Here is a 21736-nt window from a genome sequence, read left to right on the forward strand (position 1 = left end):
ACACATTTAAGAAATTGCAGAGGTGGATGTTGTTCTTGGGATACAAGTGGAAGGCTGAAGGTTAGCCTCAGCAGGGCTCAAATAGAGCTCCATCACACCAGCATTTTATCGCACTGTCAGCCTGCCTTGTTTACCATTTTGCTCCTGCAGTCATCTTGCCTCTTCCCCTCCATTTCCCATGTTTTTTTCTAAGGTGGGGAAAGTGTGGCATTTTTTTCTCCACACAGGATAGAACTGACCTTCTGTCCCCATGTATTGCTGTACTTGTGCTATGTCACAGAACTTCCCTTCTTGGGGGCATCTGCATTGAAAGGAGGTCTTGCTGACAAAAGAGGAGGTTCTGCTGAATTGCTTGAATGACCAGGCTTGTGCTGAGTTGCTTGAATGTACTTCTGCTGCTTTAACCCTACTCTCATTGCTCTCATTGCTATTTCTCCCCCTTGAAAGGCAGAAACAGTGCTAATCGATCAAACACTAAATGGTTAAAACAGTACACAACAAAACCAGGGTGTGTGTGTGTGTGTGTGGAGGGGGAAAGGTCCCCATGTCCATCACAATGTTCATCAACCAAAAGAACCAATGAACTGGAGGGCGAAGAAAAAGGGGTGGGGTGGGGTGAGCACAGTGGCGATACCAGGAAGTGCAAGCCGGCACAGATGAAAAGGTGAACAAGGTGAAATTGCATAAGAACGCATCCATGTGAAAGTGACCAGCGCTTGATGCGCTAATGAAACAGAGGTGAAAATCGCAGATGCATATCAGGGAAAAAAAGTAGGTGTGATAGAGTTCATAATTTGCTAAGTCAAATCATTTGCTATTTACCTTGCAAATTAAGAAAGACACACATTTACACAATGTAATAATTGACTCGGTCACTTTCTCATCAGAAAAGGGAAGTTCAAAGAGCCTCCCTTACTTACTGATCTTTAAGGAAGTTAAAATAAGTATACACTTCTAGTTCTTGTGAAATAATCTTAATTCTGATTCAATTCTATTAGATCATTTAATGATTTATTTAAATGAGTCACTGTAAGATTATACTTTTTCCTCATTCCAGAATTTGTTCATATAGAAACTCATAGTTAGCTAAAGCTTCAGATATACTCCCTACAGTGCAGTCCCTTGCATGTCTATTCACAAGTAAGTCCAGAGTTTAATAGAACTTACTCCCAGAAAAATGTGTATGAGGTGAGAATTACCATTCCCCCTTTTAAAGTTTTTTAAAATAGAGAAAGGGATGTTAGTTCTCTCTCAGATTAGTGCATGTTTGTTATATCAAGTATGGGAATGCCAAATACAAAAAAAAATACATCTTTATTTCTCACAGTTTCATGTTATTTTTTTCTGATGACAATACAGTACAATTTCAAACATAGTTGTTAAGAGAAAGGCTTGAAGTATATAAGTGTATGCATGTGTGTGTTGAATTAGGAATAGTGGAAACCCATTGAGAAAGATGCTCTTGGTTAATGTAAATCAATACATAAAATTCTGCTTAAACGTTTAACATATTCATGCATATTCCATGACATCACAGCACTTCAGCTAATACTGGATTGATTTATTGATTTATTACATTTTTATACCGCCCAATAGCCGAAGCTCTCTGGACAGTTCACAAAAATCTAAACCATGAAGAGCATAAAAACAACCAATCATTTAAAAACACGAATACAAAATACAATATAAAAAGCACAATTAGGATTAAGACCACAGCAAAAATATGGAATTAAAACAGCGAAGTTTATATTTAAGTTAAATTAAGTGTTAAAATACTGAGAAAATAAAAATGTTTTCAGCTGGCGATGAAAGGAATACACTGTAGGCGCCAAGCGAACCTCTCTAGGGATCTCGTTCCACAGCTGGGGTGCCACAGCAGAGAAAGCCCTCCTCCTAGTAGAATCCATGCAAGGAGGCATCAGCTAGCTTTCAGCCAGTTATGCAGCTAATAAAATGGTGCTACAAGTGCTACAACAGATGACAGTTCAGAAATATTATTTCCCCAAACTGGTCCTTTGACAATTAATATATACATATTATTTACTGAAGCTCTTCTACAGTTGTTGATGGCACTTGTTTATACAGAATGTCACATTACAGAATTTCTGTTCTATTCATACAAAAGTGGCAATAACTAATTGGCACTATTCCTAGAAGAGCCAAAATATGAATGGGTTCTTTTTCTATTAGGAAAAAAATGATTAAAAATTGCTTTAACCAGACATACCTTTTCAAACAATTGATCTCCAAAAAACTGTGCTTGTAAAACAAATGCATCATGGAAAAATGTGCTTTAATGCATCATGGAAAAATGTTTTGAGTTTAGACACATGTACTTTTCATGATGCAGAAGAGAAGAACATATGTTTCCTACATTGCAAAAGCATTTGATAGACTAAAAAAAAAACACACCCCTGTTTCTTTGACAAAATACTCAGCAACTGCAAGGACATTATTTTCTCTCTTGATTTCTCATTCTGTACAAAGGACAGATTAATGGCTCACTTCATACATTTCTGTGTAGCATAGCTGCTACTATCATGGACTCTGGTCCTAATGCTGCAGCGGTATATCCTGCATCTAGGAATCACACGGGATAGGTGATTCACATGATAAATTCCTTGGATGTGCAAAAGCTGCCTCTTTACTTTTATAGACATGTTTGCCTTATCACATGAAGCTAGCATTGCGTGTTTGGAACAAGGATCCACACAAGTAGATATATGTAATATTTGCTGGATTGAATCTAGTCATTTTACTATATATCACAGGAACATAGGAAAACACTTTATACTGAGTCAGTCCAGTGACCCATCTAGGTCAGAGTTGTCAACTCCAGGTAGCAGCTCTCCAGGGTTTTAGTCAGGAGAGGCTAGAGATGGAACCTGGGAAGTTGTGCATGCAGATAAGGTCCTTCCCCATATCATAACACTGAACACACAATTGACTTAATTAGGTTAACTCTTCCCCAGTCAAAAATAACAATGGTTAGTGCAGGTCTAAATTATCTTTGGCCTTACTTGCACAATTCAGCTGTTTGCTTGCAGAACTCACAAAACAGACAATAATATTAGAAAACTTGCTTTTGTTCAGAACTCTTATTCATAACCACAGTTTTCAATTTAAAATTGGAAAACCTTTGATATTTGCTGTATCCTTCATACATTCAAAGACCAGAACTGCAATCCACAGGGCAGTATTGTGCTCTCACAAGAGGAACATATCACAATGCCCTTACATGGCTCACAATACTTGAATGGAACACACCTCTCCTTGTATGAACCTACCCATACATTACTGTCAACACCTGAGGCCCTCCTCTGAGTGCCTTCTCCCAGGCAAAGGCAATAATCAACTTGCTTTATTCAAGAAGAACCAACATGGTCACACTCCTCCTTCCTTTTCCTGAAGAAGGTCATCCATCAGAGTGACAAAGGCCGATTCTGTCCCAAACCAGGTCTGAATCCAGACTGGAATTGATCAAGATAATCAGTTTCCTCCAAGAGCACCTGCATCTGAGACACCACCAATCTCTCAAGCAAATGATTCAAAAAGGGGGTATTGTTGACTGGGCAATAGTTGGTATAATTTTTCGTCAACTCTCAGGCATTTCACAGCCTATGATGGAGCTATTTAATGCTAGTTTTCATTGGCTCCAGGTAGTTTTTATAGTTAGTTGCTTTTAACTGACTCAAACTTTTTTTTTTGTAGTTAAAGGTTTTGTACTATACATTACGTTGTGAACTTTGGCTATTGGACAGTATAGAAATGTAATAAATGAACTGATGTTGCATATAATTCCTGATGGTTGATGTTATCCCTGTATCATTGGTTCTGGACCACACAGAAGTGCAATTAAACTGCATCAGACTTTCATTAACTTATTATGATCAAAAGGTTCTTGGTATTAATAAGACTTATACTATACAGCTTTCTTGGTAATACATTGTTTTTGGCTATATGGGGCTTTCTTCAATGAAAGGATTGAAGTCGGAGTATTTTGCAAGGCCTTTCTTTGGAAAGAATAAGCATTCTAATTATTAAATACTTATAATTAATACAATGATAGGATGCCTGTTCCTATGGATGTTCCTTCCATAGGAACAGATAACCATGCACCAAGCTCCTATAGATCAACATACACAATACAAATGATGGAGATCCCCACAGGGCATATCCTAATGATTTGGTCCACATGCTGCATAGATAGACAGAAAAATGTCAAGACCACTAATCTGAATAACAATTCCTTCCTGCTCAAACCTTGAGCCTAAGCAAATCCCATTAATTGGTTATCTTAAGGACATTCATCTGTTTGCAAGAATGAGGTGGAGAGAAAGAAATCAAAACTGATTTGGGAATTTGTTTCACTGAAATAATAATAAGACCATAAAATAATTCTTGTCTCAATTTGTTTTGAGAAAGTGTATAATATTGAAAGAGTCAGAAACGTGGTAAAGAAAACAAACTAAATATTTTAATTTTACACAGATGAAAATAAATCAAAGAATCGAGCTTGTTAATCTTAGGCTCTTGATGGTAAAGTTTTCTGGATCTAACTATTGCAGCTTCTCATTGATCTGATTAAAACAAATAGGCTCAATATCTGAAAGCCAGGCTAATTAAGCTACCAGTAAGTAAGTAAATGAATAAATTCTTCTTCTTCCCCTTCCAATTAAGATTATAAAAATGAATAACTAATAATCTTTCCCCTATTCTTGCTAAAAGAACAAATGCATCTGGACATTTTTTAAAAAAATACTCCTATCAGCATTATAGAAAATCCAAATTATGCACCATAGACAATCAGAGATAATTAACTGACCTTATGCTGACACATGAAGTATATCTAATCTAACCTCCTGAATATTGTCTCGTGTGCTCACCTGCAACTCAAAGGGAAATGTGAATGGAATACCAACTTATTTTTAAATGATGGAGGCTAAACACCTTTTACTCTCCTTTAGCCTTCTTGAGATAGTCTCTACTTTACTTCTTCTACCAGCTTATGGATACTTCTCCAATTAGTCAGACATAAGTATGCAGCCTTCTATCAGGCTCAGCAAGTCAACTGAGATTCCCATTTGCTGTGCTCTATAACCCAGCCAAGCTCATCTTTAACATATGGCACTTCCTTTCATTAGTTCCTCTGGCATTCAATTGCTTTACAAAGAAGGAAATGAAGGTTTGCATGCATATCAAGAATTTGGATACATAAAACACAATTCTTCCCTCCAACACCACCTCTTTGGAGGTATCAGGCATCTGCTTCTGCCACTCACTTAAAAGTAGAAGCAAGGAATCCTAGGTGCATAAATAGGCTACAAAGTAGAACAATTTCCTAAGCTGAAAAAACTTTTCACCTGTATGAAAAAAAGGGGGAAAAGAAAAGAAGATTTGGAAGGAAGAGATGATATATTTTTTTGTATCAACTGAATCCCATCTGTGACTGGAATACAAATGCCAACAAAACAAATATCTCCATCTATTTTTGGCTTAAAAACAAAATAAAATTGTAGTATTTTAAATTAATGAGGCTTTTCATGAAGTTTTCTTATGGTGTTTATAAAGTTAGAGCATTTGGAAACAGTGTGATCTTTTGGCTTTGGAGTTCCCTTACAAATAATGCTATAAAGCAAGACAAATCATAAGTCTTGGCTGTGGACAATTACCCTAATTTCAGTCACACCAAGGGATTCATTTTCTTCTGTAAAATGAGAGCTACAAAACATATCTCACAACAAGTCATTTCCACCCACAACTATTTAAAACCCTTTACAATTTGGGGCTTCAGAATCTGAAGGATTTTCTGTTCCCATATGTACCTACCTATGATCTGAGATCATCAGCAGATGCTGTTCTCTGTATGTCCCCACAAGTTGAGATATGGTAGGTAGTCACAAGAAAAAGACCCTTCTCAACAGTAGCTAGGGATGAGGGGAAAATCCATCCTAATTTCTCACTTTCAAACCAATAACTGAATTAGACTTGAATTCTTCTTCAAAATTCACATTTGTCTGAATTTTGCAATGTAGCCCTTCAATCAAGAAATGTATACAAAATGTGTATCAGGGGAAAATGCACCCAGAAAAGCTGTATTTTAGTGAAAACGATGTCTAAAATCCATTATATTAGGAGATGTGCTTGCAAAAATGTCTATAGTAGGCAAAATGGCCGTTCTGGCTCATGCTGGTTGGTGAGGTTTGTAGTCCAACATCTAGAAAACATCTGGTTGGGAAAGGTTGGCCTAGGTGTATACATTTGTATCAACATAGCCCATCTTGCTTATGGTCTTCTGTTCAATGTTCTCATGTATAAGTTGCCATCTGAAAATGGGAGCTTAAGTGCATGCACACATAGGCTCTCCATGTGGTCAAAGGTTCCAACTGTGCATAGTCCCTGACTGTGTAGAAAGATGATGAGGATTAGCCCCTCCCTCTCCAATGTTGCAATGCCCCCTCAAAATCATCCCTTACCTGCTTTAATAAGATTTTTAAAACCTCCGTTGGGGCCCAGGGAGGATTTTAGAAAGCCTAAAGGCAGCAAGGGAGGAGGCAGGGGAAAGTTCTTCTCTCCAGTCAGTGATCAGTTGCCAGATCAAGTGTGTGTATTTCACTCTGTATATATGTGCAACTGTGGGTTTTCCGACTCTGATTTAGTCTACAGAGGTGACCTTTTGAAAATCACTCTGAAGTTATGATGGGTGCATGGTAGTGTCTTTATCTTCAAAGTGTTTGCCAAAGTTGTCATAGGTTGCCACTGAGGGTCCAACCAACTTTTTCCCTGACCTAGGTTGCAATAGGCTCATCACCCCCCAGGAAAAGCTCTCCTGGACAAGATTGCTTCTGTGCCAAATATTCACTTCTTCTGTTTTTGGCATTTTGTGGGGGTATGGAGTAGGGACAAAACAAAAACTCTTGCAAAACTCTGTAGAGGCAAGAATTTCAAATAATTTTCTCCTTGGGGAGCAGGACAGAATTTCTGCTTACCTTTTTAAGTGTAGGTGATAACTGAGTAGCCTTATTACTATTTTTTCATATTTAAAAACTCTTTCATATTTAAAGACTCTTCACTTTGAGCAGCCCGTGACTTTTTATAGAGAAGCTTCTCCAACCCAGCAGCTTTCTGAACTCCCATAAGATCATATGACCTCACTCTCTCCTATAGGCTTTCAGGAAGTGTTCCAGGCTGCAGAAGCTTCTCTCCAAAATAAGAGCAAACTGGTCTTTTAGAGCTTTAGAGAAGCTGAGTTGTTTCTTGCAACAACACAGAACAAGCAAGATAAGAGTTTTTGTAAAGCTCCAAAAATCCCATTTATTCTTCTTTGCAGCAGCCTGAGACTCTTTTCAAAGAAGCTTCTGCAACCCAGTAGTTCTTCCTGAATGCCTATAGAAGAGGGCAAAATCGCATGGTCTTATAGGTGTTTAAGACGTGCTGCTAGGCTGGAGAAGCCTGTCTGTAAAGAGTCTCAAGCTGGACACATTTTCCAAGTTAAAACAAAACAAATTAGAAAGAAGACTTTTCAGCCACCTTCAAAACTTAAAAAGGTATGTGGAAACCCTGTCACCTCCCCAAGGAGGTAATTATTAAGGTCCAGGGAGTCCAGGGAGGGCTTTTTTAGAAGCGCTCGTACCACTGCTTCTGTTAAACATGGTGGAAAACTCCCCTCCCTGAGATATGCATTAATAATATGTTGTAGTTGTAGTCTAACTGCATCTCCTCCCTGGGCGACCAGCTAAGAAGGACAGGGATCGAGTGGACAAGTTGTCTTCCTTACTCACAGAGTTGCTGGACACTTCAGCTTCTGTTATAATGACGGCATCTAAATTGCTCCTCTCCTCTCTCATCTCACACTATTGCCCCGCTCGTGCTCTTCGCTCCTCTGATGCCATGTTTCTCGCCTGCCCAAGGGCCTCTACTTCCCTTGCTCGGCTCCGTCCATTTTCTTCTGCTGCCCCTTACGCCTGGAACGCTCTTCCAGAACATTTGAGAACTACAAGTTCAACCACAGCTTTTAACGCTCAACTAAAAACTTTTCTTTTTCCTAAAGCTTTTAAAACTTGATGTTGTGCAGACTTCTACTGTTACTTTCTACTGTTAGTTTTACCCTACCCTGTACCTGTTTGCATTCTCTTCCCCTCCTTATTGTTTTACTATGATTTTATTAGATTGTAAGCCTATGCGGCAGAGTCTTGTTATTTACTGTTTTACTCTGTACAGCACCATGTACACTGATGGTGCTATATAAATAAATAAATAATAATAATAATAATGCTCTGATCTGAGAAATTTTTGTCTGTTAAATGAATCACAGCAAACTACCCAAGGCCCTAAAACTGGGTTCAGGGGAGGAGGTGCCTGAGTTAAACCCCTCACCACCCTAAACAGTTCTGCTGGATGTGAATTCGCAGACGCAATGCGGTCAGAGAAGAAAGCTTTCTTCGCTGCATGTATTGCCACCCCATAGGAACGAAGATGTTCTCTATGACGTGCCTTGTCGGATATGAGATGAGTTTTCCGTCATCGGCGCTCCAGTCATCGACCTTCCCGCTTCAACTTCCTGAGATCTTCTGTGTACCAAGGTGTCCGATTGGAAGCAGGTCGGAGAGGACATTTGGGGGCAATTGTGTCAATAGCCCTAGTTAGGTCTTGATTCCATCTATTAACCAGGGCTTCAACAGGATCGTCGACAATACCAGCCATAGCACCCTCTAAGGCTTTCTGGAATCCAAGAGGATCCATCAGCCTTCGAGGGCGGACCATCTTAATAGGTCCGCCACCCCTGCAGGGGCAGATGGTAGCCATGATATTAACCCTGATCAGAAAATGGTCTGTCCATGACAACGCAGAGATATTTATCACCTCCGCCCACAGATCTGTCTGTTCAGAACATAAATAGATGATAAAGGAGTAGGTTTATGTAGACTCGGCATATGCTTTGCAGCAATATGGTATTATTGTGACTTGTACTTAAAACTAGGATAGAATAACAGACCCAATGTTTAACCCAGATTAGACAGTTTTGTCTTACTGAAAGGGATGAAGAAAACAGGGGAATCATCCTTCAGATATAATCTCTGATTCTTTCTAAATTGTTGGCAATATAATCCTGTCAATGTCTATTCAGTCATCATCCCTGCTGCTTCTCTCACTCTGCACTGGATGATGGGAAGCCACAGATTTCAAGAGCTTCCGATTATTGAGAGCACAATCCATAGGTCACTGTCCCATTGCCAGTGCCCATTACCACTATGGTTGACTTCTGTATGTGGGATGTGTGGCTCTCATTTATCTGTTTCTTCTTGGGCAAGCTCTGAGCAGATTTTTTAACAGATCAAATCAACAGCTGAAATAAAATTAGCTTAGGAGTGATTCATTTTATATCCATATTCAGTGATCAGTGTGGTTTCTGCTACTGTTGGAAAAGCATATGATGATATAAAAATTACTTGTCAGAAACAGAAGATGAAGGATAGCTACCAAGAAAAAGGGGGGTATTCTATGAAAGCTTGGGATGATTCCCCCCTCCCTTAAAGATTTAAGTTATAAAACTCCAGCCCATTCATGACTAGCATAGTTGAGATAGTGACAGATGATTTCATGATTTAAGATATGTAGCTCTTGCTCACTACACCCGTAACATTTTATATGCTTGATCACCCTCCAGCAAGTCAAGAACATTCAGACACACTCTGCAGGTTTCTTTTATTTTTCACCACTGCTATTTCTTAGAACTGAGAATGTAAATGTAAAATGAAGTAAGACATTTTCCTCTCAATATTATCCAACAATTATACAAGTAGTTTAAAAGTATGACCAAAATCTCCACTGTAACAGAGAAGATTCTTTAATAGCATTTTCACAAGGAATGCCTTGCTTTTAAACTTTTGTAGAAGTCTATGGTACAATTGGTTATCAATTTCTCCTGTTCCCAACATTTCAGGTTTTTTGAATTTAAGGTTGAGTTCAGAATCTGCCTGCCTTGAAGGGAAGGGCTTCAACCATGAAAAGTACCTCTGCCTGTTTTTTTTTTTGGGGGGGGGGTTTCCCCTTCATCCCATCATATCACAGTTAACACCATTAAGCAGGGGACACTGTGAAAATGCATAGCATTTTCAAGAGGTCCCGGGGAGGTCTGCTTCTGCTGGCCCAGTTGTGTAGGTCACTTGCCCCATCTTCTTCACAAATGAACATTATGCTCATTTATGTGCCACACAAGAGCTTTATTAGCACATATGTTCCCTACATCTGAGGATGGTGGCTGTTGTTAGTGCAACTGTCCAGGCCAAGTTACAAGTCAGTCATGATGTTCTGCTAGTGCAATTATTGCTGCAGTCTATTCTTCCAACATTACAGCTATTCTACATATCCATAAAAGGAAATGGTACAGCCCTACTGGGACCATGTTACATTAGAATGGTGGTGCCTCAAGTGCCCATTCCAGATATTTCTCCTGATTATTGGAGAGGGCCATAGCTCAGTGGTAGAGTTCATGTGTTGTATGTAAAAGGTCCCAGGTCCAGTCTCTGTCACCACCATCCGTCCTGGCTCACCAGGCCACATGAGCCTCTTCTGCAGCTCAGGTTCCCCTGGCAAGCACTTGACCACTGCCCACCCTCTCATACCAAAATTACACACAATGGGCAGCCACCATTGATGCAATGGGGGAATTGTGCATTTTCCATGGCCTCTGTAAATTGCACTCTTCCCTCTGCTGTGTCAATGGTGGCCATAAAGCCCCCATATACAGAAGAATAAGGGTGCAAATGCTGGACTCCTGGACCCAGTTGGGTGCTTGAGACAACCCTCATCTCTGGTATCTCCAGGTAAAGCTAGGAAAGACACCTTGCCCCAAAACTTGTAGAACTGCTGACAGTCCGTATAGGCAGTACTGAGGTTGGTATAAGACACTGTCCTACGTATATCAACCTTAACTGTGTAGTAAATGAATGACATGGGTCCAGAGCAATGTCCTTAAGTTTAAGGAATGGTAACTTAGGCCTTAGCTAGACCTAAGGTTTATCCTGGGATCGTCCCAGGGTCATCCATGCCTGCTCCTGGGATCCCCTGTGTGTCATTTACATGAACAGGGATGACCCCGGGACAATCCCAGGATAAACTTTAAGCCTAAGGCTCATGAAACATAACAGACTTCTTATAATAATGATTTCTGCTTTCAGGTTCTCCATCTTCTCGCTATAGTAACTACCATTTACTGTCTATATTTGGAATCCCTTCTTTCAAAATCAAATTCCTTTATTTATCTCCTGCCATTACATTTTTGACATTTGCAACAAATGATTTACAAACACTAATGTGATATTCCTTCCAACCCCTCTCCTGCATCTTTCATCTCCTCTTCTATCTGCTTCTTTCATTCTGTGTCTTTTCTTCTGTCAGTGGATTCTGGAGATGTGCTGTTTACAATTTATTGTTCGCTCATTTTAAATAATCAGACATCCATTCAAAAAGGAGTAATATGAGCTCCGATTTTAGAAGAGAAAAAATGCAACTATATATGACACAGCCCTACATAATGAACAGGTGTGTTTGGGAATGTGCCTATTTACAGATCTCCTCAGCTTCTATTTTTACCTTAAAATCTTTTTTCAGAAAGAGCTGCAAGGCCGAAAATCTTCATAACCCTTTGATCAATTTATCATGTCCCATTAAGGTTCTGTGCCACTGATCTTCAAATTCCTTGGGTTGGATGACATCCTAGATATTCATTATTTCTTAATTTGTAGTTTCTTTATTTTTCTTATTACCTTTTACTTAACAAAAGTGCTTACCTCAGCTCATTTAAATCTTCTTGAATGGAAATGAAGGGAAAGTTACTTTTATAATTATGCCCCTTGGTCTTTAGGTAGACAAGTAAAATGATTTCTAGATTACTTTAATGAGCACAATTAGATGTAATTGAAGGGAATAGATGAGAAAATCTGAGACATCAGTTGTGTATGCTTCATGAGTTTTAAATATCTTTGAATGGACAAAAGGATTATCACCAGAGTGTGTGTCTTTCAGGGGAGCTTTTTCAAGTAAGTACAGTTCTGAATGCATTATTAGTGACTATTTTTATAAATTCTGTGGAACAGCTTGCAATTTAGAATGCACAGCTTCTCCTGTTAATTTATTATAATCTGTAATAATGCAATACAATATGATATGATTGCTACCTTATGTAAAACAAAAACGTAAGAGGTCTGTACATTGTAAATCAAATTCTAGAGAATCCTGTTTTGCTACAAATATTATTTTATTTTTATTTTTTAATGACATTACAACTAGGAATGGAGGGAACTCTCTATTTGTGGACCATGTCAGTTTTACATGTGTTCATTCATCAGTCTGTTCTATACTATTTCTACATCAATATGTCAATTATTATTTTTTTAAAAAATCCATATGAAATTCATAGATACATACTTAAATATGTACTTTTTTCAAAAAGATGCCTACCTAATTCTAAATATACATATTTCTAATCATTTATTCTCCTAAAATATGAATTTCTAAATATGTTTTGGTACCTTTTTGAGCTGAGGCCTGAATCACAAAGTTGGAGATATATTAAAATCTAAAGGATAGCTATGTTCTGATTTGCAAATTAGTCTAGGAGGTGCCTACCAGGTCAGTTTGCATCAGAATTCACAAAGATCAACTTAATGAAGTATAGTGAGCAAAAATATGGACTTCACATGCTGGTGAGTAGCCATATAAAGACCTGTGTTGCCTAACAGAGATTTTAGGAGGCTTTAGCTGACAAGAGTAGGTCTCATTCCCTGAATGTGCCTCTCATAGTTATCTCTCTCTTTTCTCATAGAGTCTTATCTCAATATGAGCTGAGGCCCTGCAAAGGCAATTAGATTCCCAGAGAACATCTTGGGCTGGACAGCCCCCGCCACACACACACACACACACTTCTCCTGAGAGTGTGTTTGTGTGTGATTGCTTGTCAGATCAGGAGAGGGAGTTAGGCATCTAGCAGAAAAGCCTATAAAATCCAAATGCATAGGTGTGGCCTTTGGTTTCGCTTCAGGGCACAATGTGCACAGTCAACATAGGAAACCTTTGTGGTTCAAGGAACTGCTTCTGTCTATTGTGGGGGCCCTGATAGACACCCAGCTATGAGAGTTCGATTAGCTGGAAGAAGGTATGAACTTCCCATATATTCTGCCCCATTTTCTATCAATAAATTGTCATCTTTTTGCGCAAGTGGCTTGTTTCATCTTGGTAACCAAAAGAATATGACTGATAACTGCAACGTGGCAGAACCAGAATCTAGATCTAACACATGAACTATTCATAATTAGTTACCATATATGTCCTAAGGGGGCGATCCTATGTGGATAGTTGGCAGCTCTGAACTTGGAGGCTGCTGAGTGTTCAACGCAGGGCAGGAGGACAGCAGAGGTCATCTTCGCCTCTGTACTCCAGCTGCCCTGCACCTTTGCCAGACAGGCGACTTCACACATTTAGAAGCAGTCTCTCAAAGGGAAAGGAAAAGAGGCTGGGGCAGCCATAGGAAATGGCCTAAGTCTCCAGCCTTTCTTCCCTGCCCCGCCTCACCCCTGGGTACACTCACTTTCACCATCTCCACACTCCATTTTCTGAATGTGGAGATGTAGCCGGTGCACAGTTTGCTGTCTTCCAGGGCCAGATCTACACCAAGCTGGATATGACACTTTGAAAACAGTTTAAAAACTGTATACAGAGTGTGTCCTGGGCCCCAGGAGTTGTCACGACTGTTAGAAACCATTCTAAAGCAGTTGTGTAAATCCTGCCCAGGTCAGAGCCATGTTTCAAAATATTCAACAAAATAGATTTTAACCATAGTTCCAAATAATGTTAGCCTCAGCCCTTCTAACAAATTCAGATTTCAATTTATTTATTACATTTCTATACCGCCCAATAGCCGGAGCTCTCTGGGCAGTTCACAAAAATTAAAACAATTCAAAGTATAAAACAAAAGTATAAAACCATAATATCAAATACAATATAAAAGCTCAATCAGATAAAAACAGCAGCAATGCAAAATTACAAATTTAAAACACCAAGATAAAAATTTTTTATAGACTGTTAAAATGCTAGGAGAATAAAAAGGTCTTCACCTGGTGTCTAAAGGCATATAATGTAGGTGCCAAGTGAACCTCCTTAGGGAGCTCATTCCACAGCTGGGGTGTCACAACAGAGTAGGCCCTCCTCCTGGTAGCCACCTGCCTCACTTCCTTTGTCAGGGGCTTGCGGAGAAGGGCCCCTGAGGATGACCTTAGGGTCCGGGCAAGTACATATGAGAGGAGGCGTTCCTTCAGATAGCCTGGCCCCAAGCCGTTTAGAGTTTAAAATGTTAATACCTGCACTTTGAATCGGGCCCACACCTGGACTGGCAGCCAATGAAGCTGGAAAAGGACTGGTGTAATGTGGTCTCGTCGGCCAGTCCCTGTTAGTAACTGTGCTGCCTTGTTTTGTACCAGTTGAAGTTTCCGGAGTGTTTTCAAAAGCAGCCCGATGTATAACGCATTGCAGTAATCCAAACGAGAGATTATCAGATCATGGATAACTGTAGCTAGGCTATCTCCGTCCAGATAAGGGCGCAGTTGGTATATCAGCCTAAGCTGATAAAAGGTGCTCTTTGCCACTGAGTTCACCTGTGCCTCAAGTGAAAGTTCTGGATCCAAGAGCACCCCCAAACTATGGACCCGATCCTTTAGGGAGAGTGCAACCCCGTCCAGGACAGGGCAAACATCACCTCGCCGGACAGATGAACCACCCGCTAACAGTACTGCTGTCTTGTCTGGATTGAGTCTCAGTTTGTTAGCCCTCATCCAGTCCATTACCGTGCCCAGGCACTGGTTCAGAACAGCCACTGCCTCACCTGGGTTTGATGAAAAGGAAAGGTAGAGCTGGGTATCATCCGCATATTGATGACACCTCAGTCCACATCTCCGGATAACCTCCCCCAGCGGCTTCATGTATATGTTAAACAGCATAGGGGATAGGATAGAGCCCTGTGGAACCCCATGGCTTAGGAGCCACGGTACAGAGCAATAATCCCCCAGCACCACCTTCTGGAATCGGCCATCCAAGTAGGAGCGGAACCACTGCAACGCAGTACCTCCAACTCCCAGCTCAGACAACCTATCCAGAAGGATACCATGGTCGATGGTATCGAAAGCTGCTGAGAGGTCCAGGAGAACCAACAGGGTCGCACTCCCCCTGTCTCTCTCCCGACAGAGGTCATCCCACAGGGCGACCAAGGCAGTTTCTGTTCCAAAACCAGGCCTGAAACCCGATTGAAATGGATCTAGATAATCCGTTTCATTCAAGAGTGCCTGGAGTTGTCCTGCAACCACCCGCTCAAGCACCTTGCCCAGGAAAGGGATATTAGCCACCGGCCTGTAGTTGTTAACATCCTCCGGGTCCAGATTAGGCTTCTTCAGGAGTGGTCTAATTACCACCTCTTTTAAAGAGGCCGGCACCACTCCCTCTCTCAAGGAGCCATTTACAACCTCCTGGACCCAGCCGGCGATCCTCTCCTTATTTGATGTAATGAGCCATGAGGGGCAAGCACACAGGTGGTCGACCGGACTTGGCCAAGCAACTTGTCCATATCAGAGAGCTTCGGCTATTGGGTGGTATAAAAATGTAATAAATAAATAAATAAAATATCCTCGGGCCTCAATAACTGAAACTCATCCAATAAAACTGAACCGGACAGTTCACACCATATGGGGAGTTTAGGGTCATTGTCCTGCATGCAGGCAAGCTCTCTCCTCTCTATATTATTCCATGGGTCAAATTCATCTGTGATCATTTATAGCAGAAGCATGGAACCTCTTTCGGCCTAAGGGCCAAATTCTAATTCAGAGAATTCTATGTCAAATGCTTTTTTTCTATTTCTTGGGGGCTGCTTCCCATGGTGGGTGGGGCTGACCGCAAAAGCAGCAAGGCCAAAGGCAAAATAAACCCAGCATATTGTAGCTTCATGCTCTTACTGCCAGTAACTAAACCCTAGGAATGACATTTCAACCTTTTAGAATGAGGCAAGCACTCCACAAAAGCCAGGGTGCACCAGATAATCAATAGTTGGGGAGAACGGGGAGGGCCAAGGGAAGGGTGTGTTGCCATCTCAGGAACTTTTAAAAATCTCTGTATTGCTGCTAGGCTTTATTTATTTATTTATTTATTTATTTATTTATTTATTTATTTGTTACATTTATATACCGCCCCATAGCCGAAGCTCTCTGGGCGGTTTACAAAAGTTTAAAACAGTAAACATTAAAAGTATACAAAATTTTAAAACTTAAAAACAACAGTATTTTTGTACTGTATTTTAAAACATTTACATTTTACATTGTATTTTGTGTTTTTAATTGTTGCGAACTGCCCAGGGAGCTTCAGCTATTGGGTGGTCTGGAAATGTAATAAAGAAATGCCCTTGGAGGACCAGAGTGGGACCCCAGGAAGGCCAGATGGGGGACACTTGGCCAGAGGTTCCCCACCCACAGTTCTAGTATTTGAGCATCTACACCGAATGATGCGGAAAACAGATCCAAATCTATTCCAGATAGCTCTTGTATGAAGGTTTCTGAAATGCTGCACAATAGAGCTTTTTGGCCATTTCTTACATATCAGAATTACCCCACTTCAGGATTTATAAAGATGAATATGTGAAAGTTTCATGATCCAATCTGGTGATGTACATTTTGCTCTGTATACTAAAAGGCAGGCAGACTGCCGTTTACAGCAGAGAGGACATCGTTTACAAGGCTATTAATAATATATGCTAAGGGTATTTCCCATTGCCTTCATCTGACCAGGCCATGTTTAATGGCCCCATAAAACATAGTAGCCTGGAATCTCTTTGGGCTATTATAATATGTTCTTGGCACTTTGAGATTTCATTTTTTAAAGAGAAGCGTTTTTTATTTTGTTTTTAAATGGTATTAGAAACATATGTTACAGGAAAGATGAAATAATAAAACTCCGTTTTAAGGCACATATTGCTTTGTAAAAATCTGGATTTTTATTCTAATTAAGGACCAGATGCTCCCATGATAAAAATTAAAAAAATAAAAATCAGTCAGGTATGATGAAACTATTTCTATTTAAAGTTGCAGAGAAACTAACTGAGGTTGTATTCGTTTTTCAGTATTTTACGTAATACCCTGTGAAGCTTCAAGCTCCTTATTTGACATTTTATTCTCTGTTTCCAGTATTACCAAATGCTTTTCACTGACCCATTATTTTAAAGTTTTATTTTCAGGTAGGGGGAAAAAATGAGAACAGCAGGTCTCAATGTTCTTTATTTACTCTGGCTCTTATCATAGAAAGTAAATTATTAAAGTGTTTCAATAATCCAAAATGCACTGTTAAATCCAGATGCAGTGCACAGAGTAATTCAAAAAATGGGAGCAATGCTTTGAAGTTCGTACAGCTTCTTATGTCCCATAGACATTAACTAGGTATAGTATACTGTACATCTGCTTTAGATTCAAGCTAAAATGTGAAATATTGAAATAAGACATCTTTAGAGAATCTAGCTGGGTTTATATGGGGGAAGGTCCCATTAATTTACAAAATCTAGGCTGTAGCAGGATGAAGTTAATAAATGGACCCCTTTTGAGTGTAGGAGTGCTTCCAGATGAAGCTTGTGTTATTGCCTTGTCCCATTCAGAGAATTTATGATGGGTTCACACAATGTCATCTTCCACCACTACTTGTGTCTTCCCCTCCCCCTTAATATGGAATTCTGTCTCTTTAGAAAGAAAAGACAGAACTGCTGCACAGTGCCTTCTGATTGCTTATGCTAGAACCCTTCCATTTGGAAGCACATAATTGATTTCAAGATCAGCTTAAATCTTTCCTACTATAATTTAGGGCAGGGGTGGTCAACTAAGGCAAACTTTCTAAATGTCTTGGTTTGATAGTAATCATGTTTGACACAAGGACACATAGATATGCAGTGCCAGACTTAAATATGCAAGGGTCCGTACAGATGTATATTATATAAGTGGTTGAACTGCCATGGCATCACATTGACCACATTGTATTAAAACTTACAGCACAATCCTATTCATGTCTACTTAGGAAAAGGTCCCACTGGGATAGTTCGAGCTCTGGACCAGGAGGATTCACACAGCACTAGCTTTGACAGTCCCCTTCCCTTTCAATAAAGGTACCTTATGTAGGGAAATGCCCCCCCCCCCAGTTCCTGAATCAGGCAGACAAAGTAATAATAGGTGGGTGGGTGTCAGTTTAAGAAAAAAGTTGGTACACATTTTGTCAGTGGCCTACTTTAAAGGGTCAGCACTGGAATGAGTTTTGTTGTGTGTTGTAATGTACAGAAAAACTGAAAAGTCAGAAATAAAATCTAAACATTAGGTGGGTGTGGGTGGGGCAGACAGACAACTGAATCTGTTTTCAAATCACTGGTCTGTCTGTCTGTGGAATGTGTTCTGAAAGAATATGCAATGATTTCTGCTTAATGGTAGTACATTTGTAAGTCTGCATACACTTACTTCCCTATGAGCTGGAATTTCCTGAATGCTTGATATTCCTGTTTAAGAGACACCCAGCTGAGCATGATCTTATTGGATTTCAATATTGCTGCTGACCCTAAGTCACTTCTTAATTTAGCCTTCACTGAATCAAACTTAATATTTAATATCTTTGTCAAATAAGGACAGACCTTTATAGATTTGTGTCAAAGCTTTTGGAAATGGTTCACTGGTAAAGCACAGGATAAAAAGTTACTCTGAAGACCAAATGCTAGTGTTGGTGAGCAGGCGCAGTAATCCCACAAAAAGAAATGTCTGCAGAGAAAATGGCGCTCTTAAAGGACATGCCTTTACCTTGATATGGGAGCTCCTTTTTCTGAAAGAGCTTTGCTTATAGCTAAACAGTCACTCCACTTAAGTATGCTGACCACATGAAAAGGAGCACAGGGCTTCTGTATCTTTAACGGTTGTGAACCAAAGCAAATTCAGCAGGTGCTGCCTGCATACAAATGAAACATGCTGAAATTCCGTTTTCTATACAACTCTTAAAGATACAAGAGCCCTGTCCTCCTTTCCATATGGTCATCTAGAGATCTACATTTTGCCTGCCCTTACTCTAGAAGAGCATTTCCCGATCAGTTTTCCAGAACCCCACAGTCACCTCTCCACATGTTTGAGAGTATTTATTTATTTATTACATTTCTATACCGCCCAATAGCCGAAGCTCTCTGGGCGGTTCACAAAAATTAAAACCATAGTAAGTAAGACAACCAACAGATTAAAAGCACAAATACACAATACAATATAAAAAGCACAACCAGAATAAAAACCACTCAGCAAAATTGATATAAAATTAAAATACAGAGTTAAAACAGTAAAATTTAAATTTAAGTTAAAATTAAGTGTTTAAATACTGAGAGAATAAAAAGGTCTTCAGCTGGCGACGAAAAGAGTACAGTGTAGGTGCCAGGTGGACCTCTCTGGGGAGCTCATTCCACAACCTGGGTGCCACAGCAGAGAAAGCCCTCCTCCTAGTAGCCACCTGCCTCACTTCCTTTGGCAGGGGCTCACGGAGAAGGGCCCATGTAGATGATCTTAAGGTCTGGGCAGGTACATATGGGAGGAGGCATTCCTTCAAATAACCTGGCCCCAAACCATTTAGGGCTTTAAATGTCAATACCAGCACTTTCAATCAGGCCCGGACTTGGACCGGCAGCCAATGAAGTTGTAAAAGGACTGGCGTAATATGATCTCGCCGGTACAAGTCGCAGCATTCCTGTCCATGGAACATACTGACTTGCAATGATGGGAGTTGTAGTCCAACACCTTTGGAGGGCACCAGGTTGGGGAAGGGCTGCTCTAAACCGCCCAGAGAGCTCCGTCTATTGGGCAGTATATAGGCTGACCATATGAAAAGGAGGACAGGGCTCCTGTACCTTTAACAGTTGCACAGAAAAGGGAATTTCAGCAGGTGTCACTTGTATATATGGAGAACCTGGTGAAATTCACTCTTCATCACCGCAGTTAAAGGTGCAGGAGCTATACTAGAGTGACCAGGTTTAAAAGAGGGCAGGGCACCTGCAGCTTTAACTGTTGTGATAAAGAGGAAATTTCACCAAGTTCTTCATATATACAAATGATACCTGCTGAAATTCCCTTTTCTATGCAACTGTTAAAGATACAGGAGCCCTGTTCTCCTTTTCATATGGTCACCCTAGCAGTAGAGAAATGTAATAAACAAACAAACAAACAAAGATAAGTAGGTTGCCCTAAGTTGTTCATCAGTTTTCCTAAACCCCACAGTCACCTCTGCATATCCTATTCTCCATCCTGTCCTCATGGTTTATATCTGCTTTGGGACAATGAGAATTTCACTGGCACTTTCTGCCTCCTTAGGGAGGATGTGGCGTTATAGGCCTGTGAGCCTTAACTCCCAATTTCCCTGCTTCTTGGAGTTTGGTTGAAAACTGTAGAGCCTTTAACGTTGTTTTGTAAACTGTAGGGTTTTTTTTTTTTATTGAATTTCATGGCTTTGTGTAATGGATGACCACACAGGAAAGAAGCCATATAAATGTATGGGATGTTGGGAAAGCTTCAGCTGTAGTGGGACCTTGAGTAAACATCAAAGAACCCACACAGGGGAGATTTTTTTTTAAAAAAAATAATAATTTCCCAATTTACACTATTTAAAAAAATTAAATTATGACACTATAGTGTAATTATTTTAAAAATTACACTAAAATTTATAATTTTTACTATATTGACATTAAAGAATCCACTTAAACCAAGGATCAGAGTATCTAGCATTTTTCATATAACTGCTTGATAACCCACATATCACATAACTTCCAGATGAAAGGCATCACCAAATGTTGCTTCCTTGCTCATATTTTCTTGCTATGTCAATAACTGGAGATCATTGTTAACAACACATTTAGGTATTTATTGCAGAGCTTTAGCTATGGGGCGGTATATCAATGTAATAAATAAATACACCCAGGCTATGGGGCGGTATATAAATGTAATTCCTTAAGCCCCCCCTTCCCGGCTTTCCCTCAGTCTACACTACCTCATAGGGTCGTTGTGAGGATAAGATGAAGAGGACTACATGCCCTGTACTACTGCAACTTCTGAGGGGCATTGAATTCTATGATTCTGTGAATCTAAGTCTACAGCAACTGGAGGATGCCAAGTTGTAGCAAAAACTAGGTCCCTTAACCATTTCTCTGTTGTGAAGTAATGTTTTGGGTATAAGATTCATGGATGTACATTTTAGAAAATGTTTTCCTTTCATACAAACATAAAGCAGCAGATTTGGCTTATAAGAAGTAGGTACACAGAGAAAAGAAAATATTTTCTATGTACAACCAAAACTATTCACCTTCCTTCACACTGAAACCTTCCTTCACACCAGAGATTTTTTTTAAGAGACTTATATCTGTGTTCAATTCAAAATACACACATACACACACACACACAAATCTATAAAAGAAAGCTTAAAATGTAGTTCAGCACCTTTTAAAGAAACACACACTACCTGAAGAAGTTTAAACTCATGGCAGACAGGCCAGGGTTAACCTCCTCTCATTCCTAGTCTCAGAATATTTCTTTCCATAAAGTGTAAACTTTAAGAGGCTTGGGTGAGGAACTGCCACCCCAAAGGAAAGTTTGCCATATATTCTTTACTTTGAATTAAGAAGGATGCACCAGCACTTCAAACACACACACACCTC

Source organism: Elgaria multicarinata, chromosome 10 (genome assembly GCF_023053635.1).
Source record: "Elgaria multicarinata webbii isolate HBS135686 ecotype San Diego chromosome 10, rElgMul1.1.pri, whole genome shotgun sequence".
Taxonomy (NCBI): Eukaryota; Metazoa; Chordata; class Lepidosauria; order Squamata; family Anguidae; genus Elgaria; species Elgaria multicarinata.